The sequence below is a fragment of the Dipteris shenzhenensis genome, chromosome 10 (assembly GCF_047967505.1).
Source record: "Dipteris shenzhenensis isolate YYH24624 ecotype China chromosome 10, Dip_SZ_1.0, whole genome shotgun sequence".
Taxonomy (NCBI): domain Eukaryota; kingdom Viridiplantae; phylum Streptophyta; class Polypodiopsida; order Gleicheniales; family Dipteridaceae; genus Dipteris; species Dipteris shenzhenensis.
Genome location: NC_141605.1, coordinates 40,601,192 through 40,626,814, shown reverse-complemented (window position 1 = coordinate 40,626,814; position 25,623 = coordinate 40,601,192). Strand labels below are relative to the sequence as shown.

General features: G+C 39.9%; 1 pseudogene across 2 annotated transcripts; it reads right to left on the bottom strand.

The window, feature by feature from the left end:
* Positions 1–6,734: 6,734 nt before the first annotated feature.
* LOC147897826 (protein ELF4-LIKE 4 pseudogene) lies at positions 6,735–8,748 on the bottom strand (annotated as a pseudogene). Of its 2 annotated transcripts, none has more exons than XR_015541706.1 (2): positions 8,508–8,748; positions 6,735–7,609 (listed from the first exon to the last, which is right to left on the bottom strand). The product of XR_015541706.1 is annotated as a protein ELF4-LIKE 4 pseudogene, transcript variant X1 (transcript). The 2 variants fall into 2 exon arrangements; XR_015541707.1 differs by lacking the exon at positions 8,508–8,748 and adding an exon at positions 8,057–8,129.
* Positions 8,749–25,623: the final 16,875 nt, after the last annotated feature.

The window sequence follows — 25,623 nt, the reverse complement described above, 5'->3', positions numbered from 1 at the left end:
ATTGTCATCCAGCTATTATTCGTGGGCGGTGTACCAACCGCATCTGCAGCTAACAAGTCGATGACATAAATACACAACAGTCACCCTGGCATATCACGAGTGGAGCTCGATATCTCAACAGTAAAACGTATTTGAGGTGGATTGTTGACGTTTAAAAATTATGTTATATTATTATAACTTATTTATTAATTAAATGGTACCTATATATAATCAAATTACACTTTTATATGATTTATAACATAATATTCTATAATATAATAAGTGCTATAAAGTTATCAACCACAACTATATCAAATCAAGAGGTAGATCTTTTTCATATTTCATATATTGATTGTTATTTTCTTCAAAAATATTCAAGAGTGTAAGCCTTACACGTATTGTCACATAGGCTACATTCTTGTTTGATTTTGTATGGCCAATTATTATTTACGTCTCGTTATTATTACTTACTAAAAATTACAAGAATATATTTAATGCATTCTTGTCTTATTATAGATCCCAAGTGTCCAAGAGACTAAACACTAGCATTAGAATATCATTTTATCTAAGATGAGCTCTAAATTTTAATCGGGTAGATAAAGGATTTTAGAATATATTGAATGAATAATTGTGTCTTACCAAGATGCATTTATTAGAACAAAGAATTGTTTAGTCATGATCCTTTAGTATTTAATATTATTGTCTTAGGTTAGGCTACATTTGGAGCATATAAAAATAATAGCCCAATCTCTATGTCTAGATCATGTCATGGGGTCGCATGAGATAATCTATTATATGTTTTGTTTATCCTACCTTCATATTGAAATATTTCACATTGTAAGTTATGGTTATAGATACTTATTAAGATAGTGTTCTTATGTTAGGAAAGCCAATACTCTTATCATGGAGAAGCTATAGTGCCAAACTCGAGATCCAAATCATGTTAATTGAATCATGCCAAGAAATTTATTACATGTTTTATTTATTCTATCTTGTTATTCTAAATTTTTGAATCCATTAACTAAAAATATTCATTCAAGAAGGAATCGTGGGTCTTAAAAAAAAGATTTGTGTTCATATAGCTTATCAAAGTTGTGGACTCCATAGATGTCTCAAATAGGGGTAAATTGACCCTAGAATAGGTACCTTATTGAGCAAGGGTCATTTTTCAATGTGGTATTGAAATCCAATAGATGAATCTTGTTATTTAGTCAAGTCATAGAAGTGCTAGAACCAAAGCAACATTGAGAATTTTCTATAGATGAATGTACCCTTCTTGAGTAGGTACATGCCCTTAATCTAAAGCAGCCAAAAACTCTTTTAAGAATAACAAGTCCAATCTAAATACATTTACATTTGGTGCACTAGTATATTGAAAATACAAGTCTATCTATGTAGTTTTCTAGGAAAATAGTTATATTCAATGCAGGATTTTTGAAAACACAATTATACTCCATGTTGATGATGATGATCCTTCAAAATATAATAAGTTACATTTACCACTTTTCCAAACACTTTACTCAAGGTCGTTCACAAACTCAAGTTGCCTAAACCACTATTCTCTTCTCCTTATGGTTGCCAAAAATGCTTTCACCTCCTTAGTGTATCTTGCTTCATCCTCGTACTCTTGTACCCTCCTCAAAGTCTATTCATCTTTGTGAAAGCATTGTCTTGTCTTTACAATTGTTGCCATCTTTGTTAAAGCGTTGACTTCTTTTTATAGTTGTTGTTGCTTCGATCTTGCCTTCAGTGTGTGCTTCTTCTGCACTTCTAGTCATCTTTTTCAAAGCATATCATCTCTTTGTAGTTGTTGCTACTCTAATCTTATAGTTGTGTGCTTCTTTAGTTGGTAGAGCATTCTCCTCTATGTCCTTGTCCCTTATAATTTCTTGCTTTGATCTTACCTTCTATTTGTGCACATCTTCTATACTCATATTGCTTCTCCACTTATATTACTTCTCTTCATCTGGCTTTAAAAATGGATATTTTCTCACTACTATCGCAAATGGAGCAATATATTGGAGTGGGTTGTTGACCAACAAAGAGCTCCCGAAGAGCACAAGTGAAGATATGGACCCTTGACACAACATGAGAAAGATGTGTTTCTACTTAGAAGAACTCATGAAGACCAAAGAGCAATGGAGGTTGGTCATTTGGGGCAAGGCCACGAATGAGAGGCTTTCCAAGTAGAAAAGCACAATGGCACTTACTTGCTATTCCTATAGTACATTAAAACCAACATTTCAAGATTATCATAAAATAAAGCTAGTTGTAAAGATGACAATTAATTACATTTTAAGCCTTTTCCTTTTTCAAAAAGGAACTTTTATTAAGGGGTGATCACACCCCAACAAGCCAAGAGCTCAATACAAAATCTAGCCAACTAAGTGGGGCACATTGCCCACAAGGCAACAAAAGGGAAGCTAAAAGATAGGTAGACCAACATCGTAAAGGAAACTAGTCCGTGAGTCCTATACTCAGCATCATAAAGGCAACATTACTATATTCAAGTCCATCGAGTATTCCATTAGCAAGACTAGGATGGCAAGAGTAGTACTCAAACACCAGTTTATTCCTAATTTCGCAACCAAAAATCTCACCGCCTTGCATACAACCAAATAGCAACCATATTCAATCTACTCTACCAAACCATTCCAGTAGTCAAAAAGATGCCATACACCCACGCCCTTCTACAAAGTGGACACAAGGGGTTAACATTGAACCACTTAGCTTGTCTACCTCTCAGCAACAACCAGTTCAAAGATAACCTTCTAGAGCATGAGTTTGGCCTTCCTACCCCATCCAATTTCCAAGTCTACTTCTTCCCCTTTTAAGGTTGCACTTGGAAATCAACAAAGCAATCAAAAAGTTCTTGCCAACAAAGCATCGATACACCACTTTAGTTGTCACCTTTCTCAAAGATTTGCTACCAATCTTCCATGGATTTCTTTCCACAACTATGTCTCACCACATAATTAGTAGGCCAAGACTTTGGAATGCACCTCCTTACCTCTATAATTAGCTCTACTTCCCTTGCATTTAGGTGAAACTATAGCCTTAACAAATTGACTAATGCATCACACAATTGCTGCTAGGTCTGTAAACCCTTTCTCTACAAACTCCGAGCTCAAGGGATATCAAGCAAGGCTAATGGCTTCCCCTCTAGCTCAACTACTCTACTCCAAATATTTCTAACATGCCTAGCACTTCCTCGAAGCCTCTCTCAACCTTTTCACCTAAAACACTAGCCCAACCTCCACTCCAAACATCAAATCAAACCTAGAGATCTCCAAGGGAAACTAAGAACAAACCTTATCATACTAGTCGATGCCTTGCCAAATTCCCACTTGCCTCCTTAAATTGCTCTTTGAACCCTCTGGTCACCTTACCCAAGGTGCTTGGCACTTAAAAAGTTTCAAGAGCCATCTCATGATTAATAAAACATTTCTAACGCCAACGTTAGGAAGGCCCAAACCCTTGCATGGAATGTAATGCACCTTTTTATGATCTCCCTCCATCCACAAAAATTCCAAACATAACTAGCCATTACTAAAAGAACATGTTGAATGATTAGCAACCTCACATTCAAACTAGGCATAACCTTTGCCAACCACGAAGCTTTTCCTTCAATTTGTCCCTGAACCACTAGAACCATTGTCTAAGCGAGATACACCACCAAAGAGGAGCCCCTTAGTACCTAACAAGTGAACCCCTTCCAATACAATCAATGGGTGTTTTCTCTGCGCAACTGGGTTTGCTTCCCACCTCAACAAAGGTTTTACCCCAACTGCATTCAAAGCCTGATACTACACAAAAAAGATGTGCAAAGTACATTGCCACTTCATTATGGTGCGGTGCTTTGCATATACCTCGATATATATTTGCATGGCATTTTGCCGCAAATCCAAGCCATTGAGGGCACCATACCTATAACCAAAAAGAGAAGAGCTAATGGACATACTAGCATCAAAGTGACAATTAGCAAACTTACAAGCCACGTTCCATTTAGACATTTGATCCATAACAGCATTGCCAAAGAGGTCTTCATCATTTTCACAAATTCATGACCAAAACTTTAGTGATCTAGAAATCTACAAATGTAGTCCCAAAGAAGTTTGTCATAGGCCTTGTCAAAAGGTTGCCCCATTGCATTAGCGCCATATCCTTCCCAATGATGTATTTAGGATTTTTTAGTCCCCACTTTTGACACTTGGGAGAGAGCTCTATGGCAAGCATCTTGAGGACGTGTTGGGTTACCTTTCCTAGCTATCAATATACCTAGATGAATCCAAAAATATTCCCAAACTTATCCTCTAAAAACACAACATAGTGCAATTTCAATCTCATAATAGTCACTTACAAGGTTGAAAACCATAAACTCCATCATGCATAGCAAAGACTAGCTACTATGACATCCCACTGACATCATCAGCGCCTAATAGTGGATATAGACCATAGTATAAAAATATGCTCTTACACATACAAATCCACACACCCACACATACTTGAGCATCCATTTATACAAAGTCTTCGTACTGAGTTTCTATTGACACTCTTGAGGTGAAGGGAAAACTCAACCATGATGAAGGCTAGCACTAAAGGAGAAGGCCAATCAAAAGGTAGTCCAAAATCTCTTCAATCAAGCTACAATTGCTTGTGAAATCTAAACATTTTCATTTTAGTCTCTCCCCAACGAGCATCTAAATCTAAATCTAGGTGATAGGGCAACACACCATTTAAGATAGAAAGACTTATCACAATACCACCAAGCTGCAACTTGGACGAAAACTTCACAACGTGAAATTTGCATGTCCGCTAATGCGACAAAAGCATATACCTAGATGAATCCAAGAACATTTCCAAACTTATCCTCTAAAAACACTAACATAGTGCAATTTCAATCTCATGATAGTCACAAGGTTGAAAACCATAAACTCCATGTATAGCAAGGACTAGCTACTATGACATCCATCCTAGCTATCAAGTTTGTTGTATCCCATCAATCACCTCTATATCAAAGAAATTGTACCTAGCAACAAACTAAACCAACCACTTACTTACACATTAGCAAACGTGATAGACAGCATTTTACAAAAAGCCAACAACTCAACAAAACAATAGACCATGTTTAACCACATGGTGACACATCATCATGTAAAAGACACTGTAGATTGGGCGAAAGGGCAATGGGCTCCTCCACAATGGACACACAGCTGAGATTGCACAAAACCACAAGGGTGATTCACCTAAAAGGTAGCACAAGCAGACGAACAATGACACGTGGTAGTGAAGCAAGCAATCAAGCTAGGCAACCAATGATGTGTAGCAAGTAGACGGAAGGCACCAACCATCTCCGAGCTGGCCAAGAAGGGCCATATCCCGATCCGAAATTGGCGAGGCTCCAAGTGGCCCGTTTCTTGGGGTGAATGGCCTGAGAGAGGCCGTGCCCTACCTAAAAAGTCTTTTTTAAACAATCCCAAGGACTTTAGAACCGTAAAGGCAAATCGGAACCTTCGCCCATGCAACCGGCTTTTTCATTACGTACTTTTGAGACGAAAGTAACCGGAACTGCGGCGCTCGTCCTCCATTTGGAGAAAATGTTCGTCCTAAGCAATCGCTTTTAGTATGTCAGGTGCGGCGTACATATTCGCAATCCAATCTGTCACTTCTCGCGCGGCAATTCTTTATTACAAAATTGTCGACGCAACAAGTGGCTTACAGAGCAGCAAAACAAAGAGACGCTAAGATTATGGGCTTACGCTGGCAGTCGTGCAAGAAGGCGTTCGGGCCTGGATGAGATCCGCTTTTAAAGCTCGCGAATTCCGATGGCACATCAGGCAATGGCGAGATAAATAAACGGCTAAAGCTCATGGAATTTGACTCTTAAACGCTGCGTTTGAGGAATGATATGCATGCATGCCGTTGTGAATGCACCGAATTAGTTTTGCAGATTTCACGGTTTTGGAGGGAAATGGAAAGGTTAAAGGATTTGCTTCCTGAAATGGAGAAGGATAGGAGGACATTATTGCGCTGGGAAGCTGAACAGGATACAAGAAACGTATCGAATACTGAGATCTTATATCCATGAGTGTATATCCTTCCTAAAATTAAACTTCCAACACCCTTTCCAAAGTTCTCGACAGAGGTTCACGTTTGATAAGACAATCATGCCGTTTCTCTCACGGGGCCCTGTACAACCCATGTTAGTACACATGAGCTCTCAATACACCCCATGAGATGTCGAATACAAAACTCGATCGATGCCACATAATGTAGCATTGCTATGGCAACGCTTTAGTGCCACATTTTTGTGTTGCAATGCTAGAGTACTGCACACTCAGTTTTGTTATGAGATGCTGTTTTACCTTCTTGAAAATTAGAAGAAGACTATGAAATGAGACGAACCACGGCCAAGGTTGGCTTTTGATGGTTTTGGAGCTTTTTCAAAACGTTTGTAGGTAAGCCTATTGTGCAGCTTCAAGATATGCCAAAAAACTCCTTGATTTCTCTAGGCTAAACATTCAAAAATTGTGTTCATTTTGAATGCCGTTAGGGGACAAACCTTTTATGTGTTTACAAGAAAGAGCAGGATCAGATTGCAAGTCATCATGCACTTGAAAAAGCTGATATAGGCAGAATACGCCATAAAACAAAAGCTAACATCAAATACAGAATAACCTACTATCCAGAAACAAAACTAATTCAAATACTCATGTATCCACGGGAGACAAAAAAGAATACAGCCACTTCTCCACATCAAATTCACACTTCCCTAACATCCGAAACCAGAAAACAGGTTTTAGCCCTATCTTCTGGCTAACGGTAATGAGATAGGCGGGGCAGGAAGCCAAGTGTACTGCAGGTTAAAGACCTTAAAAGCTGCACCTCAGTTTCCCAGCAAAGTAGGTGGCACATGAATTTATCCACATCAGGCCATTCTGTTAGTGTGATAATCTTAATGCCTAAATTGGGGGAAGAAAACTGTCACACCAGGCTCTACTATAAACCAAACTTTCAACGAATAAAACAGTCTAGGAAAAGAAATGAACAGTAACAACTTCAGCAATAAGTGAAGCATCAAATATATATAGTGTCCTATGCAGCTTCCAGAAAAACGCATATCAGAGGCTTCATGAAAAATGGCAAGCCTGATAACAGCAAGTTGCCTGCAACTCAAATCTCATAACAGCCAGCATGATATAGACACTTCAACCAAAATTGCAGAGGCATGACACATGTAAACTACGATTCATGCAGCCGTTGATTCATGGACGCACATGGGTTAATAGCATCTGAATCAGCCTTGAATACTGCACCACCATCTGCAACATCCTTCACCAGAGTGCACGAAAGGCTGGCATAAAGATCAACCACTTTACTGATGTTTGCGTTAAGCTCTTTTATCAATGGTACATTTCTAGTCAGACAGTCTGGAACTTTTGATGCATGATTTTGGTTAATCTCTTCAATAAGGACACGATTCTGATCAAGAATATCTTGTACCTTATTGAAATCTGTCTGAAATGTTTTCCAGATATCTTGTACCTTATTGGAAGCACCGATGGATGGTCCTGATAGCATGGTGTGAATGCTATATTCAAATGTGAGTCTGTCTTTCCGTGAAGTGCAACTGCCAATCCAGATGGACAGATCAGAGTCTCAAACAAAAACCTCTCTCTCTCTCTCTCTCTCTCTCTCTCTCTCTCTCTCTCTCCTGCATGTATAGATGCATACTCAGGCCAGGCGTATGACAAATGAGCTTAAATGCTTCAAGACACGTTACCATTCAAAATAGCTGACATGGAAGCTTACGTTGTGGGAGATGAAACTAACGCTAATACTGATGCCAAATTCTATAGAACAGAGATCTACTAGGCTGTAGACAACATTCTGGAAGAGAGGACGTAACTGATACACTAGCAGAGATGGAAGGGGTGCAAAGATCATGATTGTTACATCTTCGCAGCAGGGCCTTCGAGGTAAAGGATCTCAATATTCTTTCCAATCTACGAAACTCATGAGTGCACAAACATTGAAAGAGAAAAGATAGCAAAGTAGAACATCCAAAATACCATACTATAAAGCTCATGGGTGTGCAGGGTGCCCCATCCTCCTGCCTGCCTTGTGAAAGGGCTTCGGTGGGTAGTGGAAGAACGGGACATCTGACCGATCTTGCCTGCCCTCAGCTGACCTTTAGATGGTCTACTCCAGGCCCCCAGTCGGGTGGCCACTTCATGAGGGTGGAGTATGTTTTAGCTAATGACGCAAGGGTGGCCTTAGACTGATATTTTGCAGTGACACTTTGAAGACCCCCATGTCATTAACTACTCTCACAGCTCCTCTCATGACACTGATTCTCTCTCTGTATAGGCAGTTGTTAAACTTGGGAAGCCAGTTGATGAGTTGAGCAAACTCTAGGCTATCATAGAGTCAGCAAATTTTCCTTGAACATTGCTTGTACCAAGGATGCGTACAAATTCCCTTGTGGGAGCAAGGAGGAAGGAAAGACGTACAAACCGAATACTTACTGTGGGAAGGAAAAGGAATGGGAAAAGAGTGGGAAGCGTGTAAGCAGAGGAAAATGAGGAGAGAGCGAGAAAGAAGGGGGTAGGAGGAGGGGAAGGGAGCTTAAAGCAAGGAGGTGTAAAGGAGGGAGAGAGATGAAGCATAGACTGTGAGGTTGGGGATTGGGAAAGGATGTGGGTGGGTGGAGCGTGGGAGAAGCACGAAGACGGCGTGCACCATTTCAAAAATGGGTTCTTGTGTTTTTGCTCCTACACCATGCACATGTCCTCAAATTTTGACACCCTAACTACCACCTCCACCTCGCACCTTACAAGAGCCCATTTGATTTAAGAATTCTTTGTTTGACCACTTTGAGGATGAGGCGTGACATTCCAAAACTCTTAGAATTTGCTTTCCCCCCCCCCCCCCATTTTTTATCACTAGTTTCTCGTCACCTCCCATGTCATAGTTGACACACTAACTCCACCACCAACTTGCAAGTGCACAGCATTGGATTTCAGGTTTTGTTTAACAAGGTTGAGGATAACGATGAGGACATAAAATATATTTGAGAGCATTGGATTTCAGGTTCTTTTAACAAGGATGAGGATAAAAATGAGGACATACAATATACTTCAGGACAAAATTTCATATTTTTGGAGGTTTTCAAATTCGTTTGGGATTCTTGCATTCGATGATTGGATATATCATTCGATGGTTAGGTCATCTAAGCCATCTATAGAATTTCACACATTTGGAGGTTTTCAAACTCGTTTGAGATTGTCTAGAAGATGATTGGATATAGCATTCGATGGTTAGGCCATCTAAGCCTATAGCTTGACTTTACCTAAAGCATTCCTAAACTAGGTTTCTGTCACCTCCAAAAAAAATGTTATTCGAGTCAAAATCAATATTCTATTGAACCCAATTTTTTCATGAAGTCCACACCATTCAATGTTGCTTCCTCAACACACAGGTAGGGCAATTTTTCAAAAAGTTAATAGGCATACCTCACCTTTCAAAGCACTCCAATACACTTCAAACACTTCGAATGGTACTCTACGAAAAGGTGCACACACCGAAGCAACTCGGCATTCACGTTCTATGAAATCTTGTAAAGAAAGTGCAAAATAGTGGCCCTAGAGAAGGTCCAAACCTTGAGTTGAGGGTGTTATTAAGGTGTATGAAAGGCCAAAAAGCCTATGAGACTGCAACATCTGAAATTGTCATGGGGGAACTAGAGGTGTCTCACACCTCCAACAAAAACTACTAATTACAGTAGGAATTGCAAGAGAGAAATTCTGTGTAGTAGGAATTCTTGTCATCTCCCATCATGTGCCAAGCATGAGTAATCTGAGCTATGTATGGGCTTGACTAGGGTTCCTTTAAAGTCATGGTGTCCCTAGAACATGTGTGAGATCTGCTATTGATGTTCTCTACTCCTCCCTGGAGGATGTACTCATGGGCAGTGTGAGGTAGTTTGATGTTGGAATGTCACAATGATGGTACCATGGATGGGACTTTTGCTCATTGGATGGTAGTTTCTTTCCAACTATGCCTCCTTATACCTTGTCAAAAAGGACTAACATCTTCCTAACATCAGCATGAGCCTTCTTGTTGACTCAGACCACCTTGTTAGATAGGAGTAGCGCCTCACTCACTATCATCCACTCCTAGCCCTAACTAGTCAAATGCTATGGCATCAATGCAACCCCCCTACAAACCACAACCAACATGCCAATGTTCTCCTCCCTATTGCAACTACATACATCTCACTCCTAAACCTAGAGCGAGATCAATGCAATCCCTTCCAGCAACATGGCCAGCATGCACGACACAATACTCACACTTGACTCACACCGCTTCCAAATTCACACCGAGGGTGTAAACTTAGTCCTCCCATTAAACTTCCATTCTTCATAAACATCTCCCACATCCCCCATAATCATTCCCTTTATAGACATCGCCACACTCCTCAAACTACAAAGAACCAACCTCATGGAGGTTGACACATTTATATGAGATGGGGTCGGTAACAATAACAAGGGAGATCCATGGCAAAGACCTTTAGACATTAGCACTGCTTATCCCATCTCTGTGGATACATTGAAGCCCTTACATTGATGATGGATGATTTCTACTAGCCTAATATTGGATTGGAGCTTAGATGCCTAAACCTTAACAAGGGCTATCCACCTTATTGATCCAAATCTAACCTTTCAATAAAAGAAAGTACTAATTAAGCTTGGGAGATAACTTCATGTAACCTAACCCCTAGCAAGGCTTCACGGCCCCTAGGCCCCCATAACGCCTACCCTATGCATGGACACCAAATGTTGGCATGAGATGGGGTGGGTATAAAAGGATTGTCTTCTCCCTTTGTGAGAGACCAAGATAGTGGTCGTCTCATGCCCATATCATGAGAATATAACAAATTTGGAGTTTCCATGCAATGTTCTTACATCACAAGCACAAGCACATGCACAATTGGGATACCAATTCCCTATACAAGGTGATACTTACCTTATAACCATTACACAATGTCTAAAGCTAGTTAAGATGTTAATTTGTGTAACAAGGACAAGCGTCGATTGCTCACCTTGTAATTTTTTCCATACGACTAACCTTCCACCTTCAATGATTGAAAACACTTTGCAAAAACATTGTGATCCATTAGGTCAATTGTGTTTATGCTACCCACATGCTCATGCCAAGTTTAATTTGATAGACTATGGGCTATAAACAACATGACAAAGAAGGAAATGGTGGGGTGTTGTAGAAAATATGTCATCTTGATCCATTACTAAATTTGTGTTATTGTATCATCAAGTCCACTTTTTTTCACCCATGTTGAGAATGAGAAAGCACTCATGCGATTCCAACTCATCTTAGATTATCTCAAGATTCAAAAAGTACTCAAGTTTGAAGCTTAACTTATTACCATATGTGATGATGATAGTAAGCCTCCAATGTCCCTCATTTTCACATTATTCTTTGATCAACCATTGTTTTTAACAAGAACTTTATTTTTTTTTAAATAGCATTATGCCTTTATGGTGTAGGTTATGATCCCTTGGAAAGAGGAACCCTCCCTCCTCTCAAAATCCTTGATTGATGGAGTCAAAGTTTTTTTTTTTGGATAGAATCAAAGTTAAAGGTAATATTTTACCGATAATGGACACTTGGTGTAAGCAAAGAAGTGTCAATGCCTTAGTCCCTCTTCACATAAGACATATTATGGAAGCACTTGCTATGTGTATACATGTATCCCTAGTGGTGAGCCTATTTGTCAACACCCCTTGCAAATGAGTGGGATAGGTGACTGATGGTCACACCAGATTTTGATAGCATCTAGAGAACTTAGGGACTGTTGAGTAGCATAATTAGTTTAGACATATATTGAACGTTTATTGTTTTATGGATCCTGTAACAATCCCTATGCGATAAAATATATGTGACAGTCAAAATATACTTTGAAGCTACATAGCATTCTATAGAATAAATCCTCGTAATAATGAAATTAAGGTCTCACATTATCAACTCTATGGAGACACCATCTATGTCATTAGGCATGAGAATATGTGGGGATCTTTTCGAAACGAGTACTATGCAAAGTATTCATCCTCATGTATCCCACATCTTCCATAAATGAAAACTTTATGACAAGAATAGCCATGCTAGAATCATCAAAGAATACTAGTGCATTTTTAAATGAGATTTTTTGGTTGGCTATGAGAAATCTTTCATGAAACGAAGGACATACATTCCAATTTTTGGTCTGCAAGAATAACAAAATGGTAACATTGAGAATCCAATAATATCTCCCTCCTCTACTCTTCCCTTCTTCTCTCACTCTCCCTTCCTCTCTCCCTCTTCCTTCTACTCTCGCCCTTCCTGCCCCATCATGGTCCCCTCCCGTCCTCCCTCTCCCTCTTCCTCACGTTGCCCTCGACCCTCTCCCTCTCCCTCGCATTGTGCCCCATTCCCCCTCTCCTTTCTCCTCCCTTCTCTCCCTCTCTCTCCCCATTCTTCTCCCTTTTCTCCCTCTCTCTTCCCTTCTCCTCTCCTTCCTCCCTCTCTTGCCTAAGAGATCACGTTGCCACGGCAGCGCGATGGTGACAAAACATAAAAATAATAAGTTTTTTTTTTGTGCGCTACCACCACAGCGCGATCTCTTCCCCTCCTCCTCATCACCCACCTCTGCCCTCTTATCTAATTTCTCCCCTCCCTTTCCCTTTGCCTTTCTCCCCGCCCTTTCCCTCTCCCATCCCCCTTCCTCCTTTTTTGTGTTAAAATTATTGCTACCACGGCAGCGCAAGAGACCTCTCCTCCCTTCTCTTTCCCCTTTCCTCTACCATTTTCCCTTCCCTCTCCTCTATCTCCCTCCCTCCCCATGGCAATGCAAGGGACTGTGCCAAATTTTTTTATTTTTTTTGTTTGTGTGCTGCCACAACAGCGTGAGAGCTTCCCCCCCCCCCCCCCCTCTTCTCTCTCTCCCCCTATCCCTCTCTCCCTGTCTCCCTCCATTCTATCTCTCTCTCCCTTCCTCTTCCTTTTACTTCTTTCCCCCCCCCATCAAGATACGTCATTTGAAGGTGTTTGCTTAAAAAACCTTTGTAACTATTGCAAGGTGTTTATTCGCACCATTATAAAGTTCTTTGAGATTATACCAATTTTGCTTTTTGAAACTCTAAAAGGTGTTTATTGGCAGCATTATTAACTCTTGGAAATTTTAGAATTCTGAAACTCTAAAAGGTGTTTATTAATACCATTATTAAGTCTTGGAGACTTTAGAGGACTCTCATGGTAAATTAATCTCATGCATGTACATATGTACATACACACTATTATGGATAAAATTGTCCTTCCTCACTTTTAATTTTAAGGGAAGTGCTTCCACCTCTTCTACGCCTCCAATCTACTTCTGGTCGCAGTTTTTGCACATCTGCGCATCCTTGCTTTTGCGCCTCTAGTCTGCTTGCAGTTCCGATGCATATTTTGGTTGGTGAATCTTCTAGTCGTACTGGTCGCATCTGCAAAACTATAACATCTGCACTTTCTCTGGGGTCCTGTGCGCGCATTCGCACATCTCTTGGGTGCACCCGCACATCTCTTTATCATGACTAGTGCATTCGTGTGTGTCGCACATCTTCTGGCCATGGACAGATCGCGTCTTCTGGTCGCGATAGATTTTCTGAACTTCTGCAAAACTGTAATAGATCCTCACATCACGCCCCTCTCCTCTACTTTCTTCTCTTTCTCTTTCTCTTTTCTCCTCTCCTTTTATTAAGAAGTGGGACTTGAACCCAAGACCTCCCCATTCACAAAAGAAAGACTTATCAATGGGCCAGCAAATAGGAAGTGATGAAAATGTAATGATTTTGCTTATATATTGAAATCTCAGGAACTGTAACTCTCTAACTGTGGGGAGTTTCCTCTTGCTGTAAAAAGCAAAAGTATTTCATTTCATGTGCTCTATTCACATCTCCTACTAGATCGTCGATTCGGAACCTTTTCAAGTTTACTCCTTGGACGCACACCACACGAGGAGGGTGGATATTTATGTCACTTCTCGATGAGTTCAAGGATTTGGTGCTTGGTCCTCCGCTCATTACAACTACCAATTGGCGAGATCTCTTTCTTGATCTTCATGTCGACCTTCAACGGCTAATTGTCTAGTGCATTGTTCAAGGAGATGATGGGTGGAATGATACACCATGGTTGATTCAAGGTGAAGAACTGGTGATATACTAGGAGGAATTTGATTTCACTTCTACTCATTGTGAGGTGATTGAGCTACTTGCTGCATCAGAGGTAATTAAAAGGGTGACATTCTTCGAAGGGTGGGATGTTCCCCAAGCTTGGGGGGAGATTTGGTGCATCTACTTATTAATTCCAGTGGATAAGCTGGTCTTGAATGATTTCTTCTTGATCTCGTTGCAAAGGTTTCTAAGGCTTGGCTATGGTTGGTGGTAATGTTTCGACCAAGGAATCCCTTTGTACCTAATCAACCCTTTATGCCTCATTTTGAGCTTCAAGTTGTAATTCTTTTTAGTCTAAAGATAAACTATCAATAAAGGATTGCAATTTTATTTGGTGCTGAACGTCTTGCTCAAATGTTGAATTCTCCCCACCCTCTCCTTCTACCTATCTTGGATTACCAAGAAACTTGGGATGTTTGGATTTTGGTCTTGGTGTGATGACATCTTGGCTACTTCAATTTGACAGAGCATACAAATCTTCGACCAAGGCTGCTAGTGTGGGTGTGAAGCTCACTTCACCGGGGGGTGAGGTGTATTGTTATAGCAAGTCTGCACCTGCGAGTACTTGCAACCAAGTTGAGTACTCAGCACTCAGCACTCATTTTTGGGCTACAAATGGCACAAGAGCATCACATCAAGCAACTTGAGGTGCAAGGAGATTCTCAACTCGTGTGTGAACAAGTTAGTGGAAGGTGGAAGGTGCGGAGCAAAGGCTTAGTTCCATGACATCAACAAGCATTGGAACTGTGCAAACACTTTGAAGAGGTAAAAATTCAGCATATCCCTCGAGCTCAAAATTTAGTTGCTGATTTCTTAGCACGTGAAGCTTGGACTTCAATCACGCATGAAACGTGTGGAAGCACCGCCCCAACAAAGCTACAAGCATGAATGACCGTGATCATTTGTAAGGAATGCAAAGGTTGTGGTCATCATGAATCTAAGTGTTGGGCATATTTGATACGAGTTTACCGACTTTGGAAGATCATCAGAAAGGTCCTCAAGGACATTGCTCAAAAGAAGGATGCCAGATTGCATACCCCTTGAAGAAATAGCATGGCGATTACAAGAATTGGAAGAAGCTAAAGGTGATGTGCAAGCCCTCCAACAGTTGACATTTGTCATGGCATTCTTGTTTGCCTTGATGAACAACCTCATGCAGTGCCATGTCACTCTCGCTTGTAAAGATGGATGCAATATCATGAGGGTTGGGCCCTTTAAGATTGTCTACAAGCTATTCTATGTTGAAGATTCTTCCCGTATAGTATTTCACAATACACCAGTCACACCCTACCCTACCTATGTGTGCTTTGTGGATGTATCTTCACCTGATTTTCAGTTCAAGCTACCTCTTTCCATTGTTTGCCCATAGATAAGCCTCATTTCGTCTCTCTCTCTTTTCCATTTTCCAAGCATGGCTGACATTCCCGTGTTCTGTGGATGGGTTGAAGAAAATCCAAATGAGTATCTTGTGGCCTTCAAGTGCCGTTGTGTTTCTCTCAACTTTCTTACTGAAGATAGATGGTTGTTGGTTCTTCCCACATTTCTAGAGGGTTTGGCTCAAGTGTGGTATAAGAAGCAGGCCGACGACATTCACCAAAGCTGGCCAAGGTTAACAGCAACGATGATTGAGTATTTTGGCAAAGAAGAGGAGTCAGAGAATGTGTACCTACAGGTGGCAAACTTGAAGCAGTCAGAAGGTGAGACAGTGCATCGATATGTGGATCGAGCAGCCATGCTCCTGGACCCTTTAATTGCCATGTAGGAGGACAATTCCGGATTTTGAGCTGGAATGACTCAGCATGTGCTGGGCTACCTTGTAGCAGGAGCAAGTGACAAATTTCGCCTCAAGCTTAAATGGGAGAATCTAGAAACTATGGTGCTACCACATGAGATTGCTCAAAAGTTTGATAAAGTTCAATCTAACCCCACTTCAAAGAAGACAATTGTCCCTGCGCAACCCCCTCAATTCTTGCAACAACAACCTGGGGGGTCTAACTCAAGGGCATACCCCCACCCCTCATCAGGGATGTATCCACCACCTCCACCTCAAATGTATGGTCCTCCCTTATATGCTTGCCCTCAACAAGGAGTATATCCTCAACCTCCACCTGGAAGATTTCCCTAGCCTCGCCCACGAGCCCCCCTCCTTCCTACTCCCCCAGCCCCTCCTGCTAAAGAATCCAAAGTCAATGATCTAGATAAGGCCCTGAATGATCTTCGGCTTGAGATGGTGGGCATCAGAAATCAATCCAATCGCCCTCCAAGAGAACGTGCCAATGTTGTGTGCTACGAGTGCCACTAGAAGGCTCATTATCACACCGAATGTCCCAATATTCCAAGGGTGAATCTTCTAAGTGAATCAGGCACTGAGGATTCTGACATAGAGATCCTTGACCTCGGGAAAAGAAGTCATACCACCTCGGACCCCTCTCCAAACCGTGGACCGGGCCGCCCCAGGAAGAAGGTGTCCTTTTCAGAGCCGTCAGATGCTAAGATGGCAGACCCACCAACAGAGAAGACTAAAAGATCTCGCAGGAGTAAGTGGTTGCTCTCGAATTTTCCCATCGGCTCGAGACAATCGGCTCGGGGCAAGAGGACTATTCGGTCATTCAGGACCTTGCTCATCGGTCTTTGAGCATCACGCTCCCTCAACTAATAGCATTAAGCCCAAAGGTGAGACGTGAGCTACAGCAAGGGCTCTCAACAAGGAGCAAGAAAAAGGGAAAGGTACGAGAGGTCTCTTCTATCTTTGAAGAAATTGATCGGCACCCACATACAATAGATATCATAGATAATTACCGTGTCAAAAGTGTGTGTGTTGATGGGGGAGCTACATGTAATATCATGGTGCCCCGAATCATTAAGAAATTGAATTTGAAATGCACAAGGCATTCCTCCACTCGAATCAAGGTAGCAGATGGTCGATGACTCGCCACCCTGGGAGTCATTGAGGATTTGCCCATCACTATCAATGGGTTGACCACCACCGTCAATTTCTATCTAGTGGACATCAAAGATACAGGCAGGAGTTACCCAGCCATACTCAGGAGACCATGGTTGAGAAAGAGTGATGCAGTCAGCTATTGGAAGACATGACACATGTATTTTGGTGCTTCTAAGGAGAAGATCCTGGTGCAACTAGGTGCCACGAAACCAGAAGAAGAAGTGGAGCAAGACAGTGATACTCTCTCATCCTCGGTGTCTGAATCAATGGAAGGATTACAGGGGGAGGATAGGAGGAATTTTACATGATGGGGGTGTCTCTGACCCCGCCACTGCAGAAAAGGTAACAACTAGTCCTCAACAGCTTGAATCTATGCTTTCCCCAGACCTCACTCCAAGTGAGAAAGATGAGTTCCTAGAAATGTTCAAAGATTTCCCTGACCTCTTCGCAACTAGCTACCGCCACCTTCACCATGTGACTGTCATAGGGCACAAGATAGAGCTGAAGCCTGATGCGATGCTTGTGGCTCAGAAGTATCGAAGATTAGGGTCCCTAAGACCGATGCTTTGTGCTCAGAGTTGCAAAAACTTGTAAAAGCTGGGTTTATTGTTCCGGTTCACAATATTGAATGGGTTTCACCAGTGGTAGTCACTCCAAAGAAAAACAACAAGTGGCGAGTCTGCATCAACTATAAGAAACTCAATGCAACCACCAAGAGGGACCATCATCCTCTTCCCTTTTAAGACCTCATTCTTGAGAAGGTAAGTGGTCATGAGATGTATACTTTCTGTGATGGTTATTTCGGGTTTTATCAAATCAGAATTGCCGAAGAAGATGTGCTTAAAACCACATTTGCCACACCCTAGGGGACATTTGCATTCAAAGAAATGCCATTTGGCCTCACCAATGCTCCTGCTACCTTTAAAAGATTTATGCACATGGTGTTTTCTCCTTATTTGGGGGATTTCTTGGACGTGTTTTTAGATGATTTTTATATATTTTCATCATGTAAGGAGCATGTCATGAAGGTTAGGTTGGCCTTCCAAAGGGTCAATGATGTGAATGGCAGTCTCAACCCTGAGAAATGCACCATTGGAGCCACTCAAGGGAGGTTACTGGGACATATTGTCTCATCCGAGGGTGTCAAGCCTGACCGCGAGAAGGTAGAAGCTATCCTCAAGCTCTCCCCGCCAACAACCACGTCAGCTATGCTCATTTGTCAATCTAGCAAGATACTATCACCGCTTCATTGATCTTCAAAACCCATTCTATGCAATCCAGATTAGTCAAAGACTTTCTATATCAATCCTAGGTTTGGTGAGCACACTCTGGCAGGTATTCTTCTCCAGCAAGGGGAGGATCGGTTCATGTATCCCATTTGATTTGCTTCTCGACAATTGCTCGACACCGAATGATGCTACTCAGAGGCTGACAAGCATGCCTTGCCTTTGGTGTTCTGCATTGAGAAATTTAAGCATTATGTGGCTGGAGAGTCCATTATACTCACTAGCACTGGCCTTGCAAAGCAGGTTCTTCAATCACCAAATCCCATGAGCCGGTTGGCAGTTTTACAAGAATATGATTTTTCTTTCAAAATTGCAAAAGGGGGTTGTTGCAACCTAAAGAATGCTTTGAGTGATTTAGAGGAGTGCCTTGATGTAACCCTTGTAGCGGCCATAGAAGTTCGGGATCCATGGTATGGCAGTATCTACAGGTTTCTTACTGCTTTCTCCTTTCCTCCAGAAAGTCCTAGCTATGAGAGAAAGAAGATTCGTAGAGATAGTAGGCGCTACACCCTCTTTGATGGGGTGTTGTACCGTCAAGGCATGGATGGGGTACTAAGATGGGCAATTGATGCAGATGAAGTACCTAACGTATTGAAGCATTATCATGATGGATTTTGTGGAGGCCACTATGCCAATGACTATACAGCTAAGAAGATTTTACATGCTAGGTACTATTGGCCAACCTTGTTCAAGGATGTCACTATGCATTGCAAAACTTGTGAACCATGCCAATTCTTTGGTAGGAAGGATTTGCATCCTGGGCAACATCACCCAGTGATGTCCATCCATCCGTTTCAGAAGTGGGGAATAGATTTTGTTGGGCCCCTGCCCATGACTGCCTGCAAAAAGAAGTATCTTTTGGTAGCCACTCAGTATGTCACTAAGTGGGCTGAAGCTATCGCCCTCCCTGCAGCAAATGGTAAGGCAGTTTCAAATTTCATATTTGAACGTATCTGCACAAGGTTTGGGACACCCATGGAAGTAGTATCTGACAATGGGAGTCCATTCTTAAATGAAGCAGTGGAGTTACTCATGGATCGCATGGGTATTCATCATCGCAATTCTAGCATCTATTATCCAGCATCCATGGGTCAAATGGAGCAGACCAATGGCCTCCTTTGTAAAACCATGGGAAAAATGGCTACAGGGAACAGGAGCCAGTGGGATCAGAATTCTGGTCATAGAAGCCGTATGGGCTCACAACATCACTCATAAAACATCTACAAGTCACACTCCCCCTTTCCCCTTGTGCCATAGTCTCCCTCTTCATTCCCTCCCCTTCTAATCCCTTTTCCCCACCCATGATAACATTTCGCCCTCACGTTCTCCTTTCCTCTATGGCCCTTGAGCGTCGCCATGCTTAGTGTCTAGCCTCTTGTCCTGATTTCTTTTCTAGGTAACAACACACACACACACACATATAGTTTATCCATGGATTTAAATGATTTATATTTATTAAATTTATTAATAAGTTAGAAAAAAGTTAAACTTTTAACTGAGGATTCTTAAAAACAAAAAATTATACTAGGATTTCTACAATATACAGTAATGTAAGAATTACATTTCTTAGTTTTTGCATTATTAGTATAAAATGATAGTGTAAGTAAATAAACTCTTTATTTCAAAAGGGTAGTGTCATCTTTTTGTTTTGGAAGGATATTTTCATAAAGTACATTTTTTCAATAGAAATTTAAATACAAAAATGAATCGAGACTGTGCACCAATCTATGTAAAAAGTTACGTTAATTTTCATAACTTAGTTTTATTTGCTATTGTTTCTTATCTTTTGGTGTAGCTTATTTGTGTTACGTTTTTATAATATTGATTTTATTTCCTTTAAAACATTTTTAAAAATTGCTTCTTTTTTTGTTTTTATATGTGTTTTGAAGAGTGAGTTTTTCCTTAAATTTTATCCATAAACTAGTCCAAAAGTATCTATTAAAATGAACTTGTACATTGACAAGTCCAAAATTAATGAAATAAGTGTTCTAGTTTGAATGCCAGATTGCTAATCATTCAACATCTTCTTTTAGCGATAGCTAGTTATGTTTGGAAATTTTAGAAAAGCCACTCGGGTGAGGTGAAATAATTGTTACTGAAACTTTTGTGGATGGAGGGAGACCGTAGAAAGGTGCATTACATTCCATGTTAGGGTTTGGGCCTTCCTAACGTTGGAATTAGAAATGTTTCATTAATCACGGGATGGTGGCTCTTGAAACTTTTTGAGTGCCAGACACCTTGGGTTAAGATGACCAGATGGTTGATAGAGCAAGATAAAGGGAGTCAAGTGGGAATTTGGCAAGGCATCAACGATTGGTATGATAAGGTTTGTTCTTAGTTTCCTTTGGAGATCTCTAGGTTTGATTTGATTTTTGGAGTGGTGGTCGGGCTAGTGTTTTAGATGAAAAGGTTGAGAGAGGCTTTAAGGAAATGCTGGGCTATTGGAAATATTTGGAGTAGAGTAGTCGAGCAAGAGGGAAGCCATTAGCTTGCTTGATATCCCTTGAGCTCGAAGCTTGCAGAGAAAGGGTTTACAGACCTAGTAGCAACTGTGCAATGCAAGGACTGGATATTAGTCAATTTGTTAAGGCTATAGTTTTGGCTAAATGCAAAGGAGGTGGAGCTAATTATAGAGGTAAGGAGGTGCATTCCAAAGTCCTGGCCTACTAATTATGTGGTAAGACATAGCTGGAAAGAAAATCCATGGAAGATTGGTTGCAAATCTTTGAGAAAGGTGACAACTAAAGTGGTGTATCGATACTTTGTTGGCAACAAGTCTTTGATTGCTTTGTTGATTTCCAAGTGCAACCTTAAAAGGGGAAGTAGTTGGAGAAGTAGACTTGGAAATTGGATGGGGTAGGAAGGCCAAACTCATGCTCTAGAAGGTTATCTTTGAATTGGTTGTTGCTAGTGAGAGGTAGACAAGCTAAGTGGTTCAATGTTAACTCCTTGTGTCCACTTTGGAGAAGGGCATGGAAGGTGTATGGCATCTTTTTGACTACTGGAATGGTCTGGTAGAGCAGATTGGATATGGTTGCTATTTGGTTGTATGCAAGGCAGTGAGATTTCTAGTTGCAAAATTAGGAATAAACTAGTGTTCGAGAGTACTCCTCCTGCCATCCTAGTCTTGCTAATGGAATACTCGATGGACTTGAATATAGTAATGTTTCTTTTATGATGTTAAGTATAACTATATTCAAGGACTAGTTGCCTTTACGATGTTGGTCTACCTATCTTTTAGCTTCCCTTCTATTGCCTTGTGGCCTATGCACCCCACTTAGTTGGCTAGGTTTTGTATTGAGCTCTTGTCTTGTTGGGGTGTGATCACCCCTTAATAAAAGCTCCTTTTTGAAAAAGGAAAAGGCTTAAAATATAACTAATTGTCATTTTTAAAGCTAGCTTTATTTTATGATAATCTTGAAATGTTAGTTTTAATGTACTATAGGAATAGCAAGTAAGTGCCATTGTGCTTTTCTACTTGTAAAGCCTCTCATTCGTGACCTTTACCCATATGACCATCCTCCATTTCTCTTTGGTTTCATGAGTTCTTCTGAGTAGAAACACATATTTCTCATGCTATGTCAAGGGTCCATATATTCACTTGTGCTCTTCGGGAGCTATTTGTTGGTCAATAACCAACACCAATATATTACTCCATTTGAGATATTAGTGAGAAAATATCCATTTTGAAAGCTCGATGAAGAGAAGTAATATGAGTGGAGAAGCAATATGAGTATAGAAGATGTGCACAAACAGAAGGTGAGATCAAAGCAAGAAATTATAAGGACAAGGACATAGAGGAGAATGCTCTACCAACTAAAGAAGCACACAACTATAAGATCAGAGTAGCAACAACTACAAAGAGATGATATGCTTTGAAAAAGATGACTAGAAGTGCAGAAGAAGCACACACCAAAAGCAAGATCAAAGCAACAACAATTATAAAAAGAAGCCAACGCTTTAACAAAGATGGCAACAATTGTAAAGACAAGACAATGCTTTGACAAAGATGAATAGACTTTGAGGAGGGTACAAGAGTGCGAGGATGAAGCAAGATACACTAAGGAGGTAAAAGTATTTTTGGCAAATATAAGGAGAAGACAAAAGTGGTTTAGGCAACTTGAGTTTGTGAACGACCTTGAGTAAAGTGTTTTGAAAAGTGGTAAATATAACTTATTGTATTTTGAAGGATCATCGTCATCAACATGGAATATAAATGTGTTTTCAAAAATCGTGCATTAAATATAATTATAATCCTAGAAAACTAGAAAACTACATAGATAGGCTTGTATTTTCAATATACTAGTGCACCAAATGTAACTGTATTTAGATTAGACTTGTTATTTTTAAAAGTTTTTTTTGGCCGCTTTAGATTAAGGATTAAGGCCATGTACCTACTCAAGAAGGGTACATTCATCTATAGAAAATTCTCGATGTTGCTTTGGTTCTAGCACTTCTATGACCTGAATAAATAACAAGATTCATCTATTGGATTTCAATACCGCATGGAAAAATGACCCTTGCTCAACAAGGTACATATTCTATGGTTAATTTACCCCCATTTGAGACATCTATGGTATCCACAACTTTGATAAGCTACATGAACTTTTTTTTTTTTTTTTAAAGACCCAAGATTCCTTCTTTAATGAATATTTTTAGTTAATGGATCCAAAATTTTAAATAACAAGATAGAACAAATAAAACATGTAATAAATTTGTTGGCATGATTCAATTAGCATGATTTGAATCTTGAGTTTGGCACTATAGCTTCTCCATGGTAAGAGTATTGGCTCTCCTAACATAAGAACACTATCTTAATAAGTATCTATAACCATAACTTATTGTATTTTGAAGGATCATCGTCATCAACATGGAATATAAATGTGTTTTCAAAAATCGTGCATTAAATATAATTATAATCCTAGAAAACTAGAAAACTACATAGATAGGCTTGTATTTTCAATATACTAGTGCACCAAATGTAACTGTATTTAGATTAGACTTGTTATTTTTAAAAGTTTTTTTTGGCCGCTTTAGATTAAGGATTAAGGCCATGTACCTACTCAAGAAGGGTACATTCATCTATAGAAAATTCTCGATGTTGCTTTGGTTCTAGCACTTCTATGACCTGAATAAATAACAAGATTCATCTATTGCATTTCAATACCGCATGGAAAAATGACCCTTGCTCAATAAGGTACATATTCTATGGTTAATTTACCCCCATTTGAGACATCTATGGTATCCACAACTTTGATAAGCTACATGAACTTTTTTTTTTTTTTTTTAAAGACCCAAGATTCCTTCTTTAATGAATATTTTTAGTTAATGGATCCAAAATTTTAAATAACAAGATAGAACAAATAAAACATGTAATAAATTTGCTGGCATGATTCAATTAGCATGATTTGAATCTTGAGTTTGGCACTATAGCTTCTCCATGGTAAGAGTATTGGCTCTCCAAACATAAGAACACTATCTTAATAAGTATCTATAACCATAACTTACAATGGGAAATATTTCAATATGAAGGTAGGATAAACAAAACATGTAATATACTACCTCATGCAATCCCATGACCTGATCTAGACATAGAGATTGGGCTATATTTTTATATGCTCCAAATCCAGCCTAACCTAAGACAATAATATTAGATACTAAAGGATCATGACTAAACAATTCTTTCTTGTAATAAATGCATCTTGGTAAGACAAAATGATTCATTCAATATATTATAAAATCCTTTATCTACCCCATGAAATTGTAGAGCTCTTCTTAGATAAAATGATATTCTAATGCTAGTGTTTAGTCTCTTGGACACTTGGGATCTATAATGCTAGTGTTTAGTCTCTTGGACACTCATCATATTGACAAGATTGCAACAATGGCTAAGCTTAAGTAAGATAATATGTATGGTACTAAAGGAAAGAACTCAAAATTTCCTTTAAATATTGAGCTTTCCTACCGTGAATATAATCAGAGCGATCTTGCATCTTCATTTTCCCACATGAAGTGCCTTATGGCCCGAGTGGCACCTATAAGTGCTACGATTAAAGAGGAGGACAAAAATGTTATGCTTATCAAGGAAGTGGTCAAATCATAGTCTCACTATGTCACAACATAGAAAATGTAGCCAATCCTAAGGCTTAAGGGTGTTATCTCTTCTCTTCTCAATGAGGACAAGTGGGTTAAGTCCACTGGGGATTCTACATCAAGCACATCAATTGAGAATGAAGCATTATATTCCAAAACTAACACCTTCAAATGCCCTTATTGTAAAGAGAAAGTGAATAATAAAGTTCACTAGGGTTTCTACATCAAGCACTTCAATTGAGAATGAAGCATTATATTTCAAACTAACTCCTTCAAATGCTCTTATTGTAAAGAGAAAGGGAACAACAAAGATAAATACTTTAAGAAACATCCAATGCCTTAAAATGTGGGAAACGTGGCAACAAACAAGGAACTGTAGTAGAGAGTGCACCATTAGAAAGGAAGAAGGGAACTACACCTCTTCATATCTACAAGATGCACTTCTCTAGGATTTTGTATTTATTAGTACCATGTCCCTTAGTAATCCAAAAACTTTCTTACTAATCCAAAAACTTGTTAAGAAGCTTTGATTTATAAAGGCTTCTCCTATTTTTATGTCGCTCCTCATTGAGGGGTGTAGAAATTTTATCATCAAGGTGATGGAGGATTGTATCTTGGATAGGCTTGTCAGACTTGGTTGTCCATATTGTAGGTGGAACGTTGGTGTATTGTGTGGAGCACCTAGGAGCCTTGTACTTTGCAAGGTTGGTAGCTCGGTAAGATCAACTTCTAGCAAACTCAGTAGAATAATTCACCTTCTCTTCAGCTCTTCTCTTGTAGAATAATTGCATGTTTTACTAATTCAATGGCACAAATGGAGAAATGGCAATCCTTTCATACAGTATTATGTCTATCACTACCTTCAATGGAATGAATTGTGCACTGTAGATTAGGAGATGAAGCTCTCTCTCTCTCTCTCTCTCTCTCTCTCTCTATCCCCTTATTGTCAGCACTTCTCTTGTAGAATAATTGCATATTTTACTAATTCAATGGCACAAATGGAGCAATGGCACTCCTTTCATATAAAATTGTGTCTATCAATACCTTCAATGAA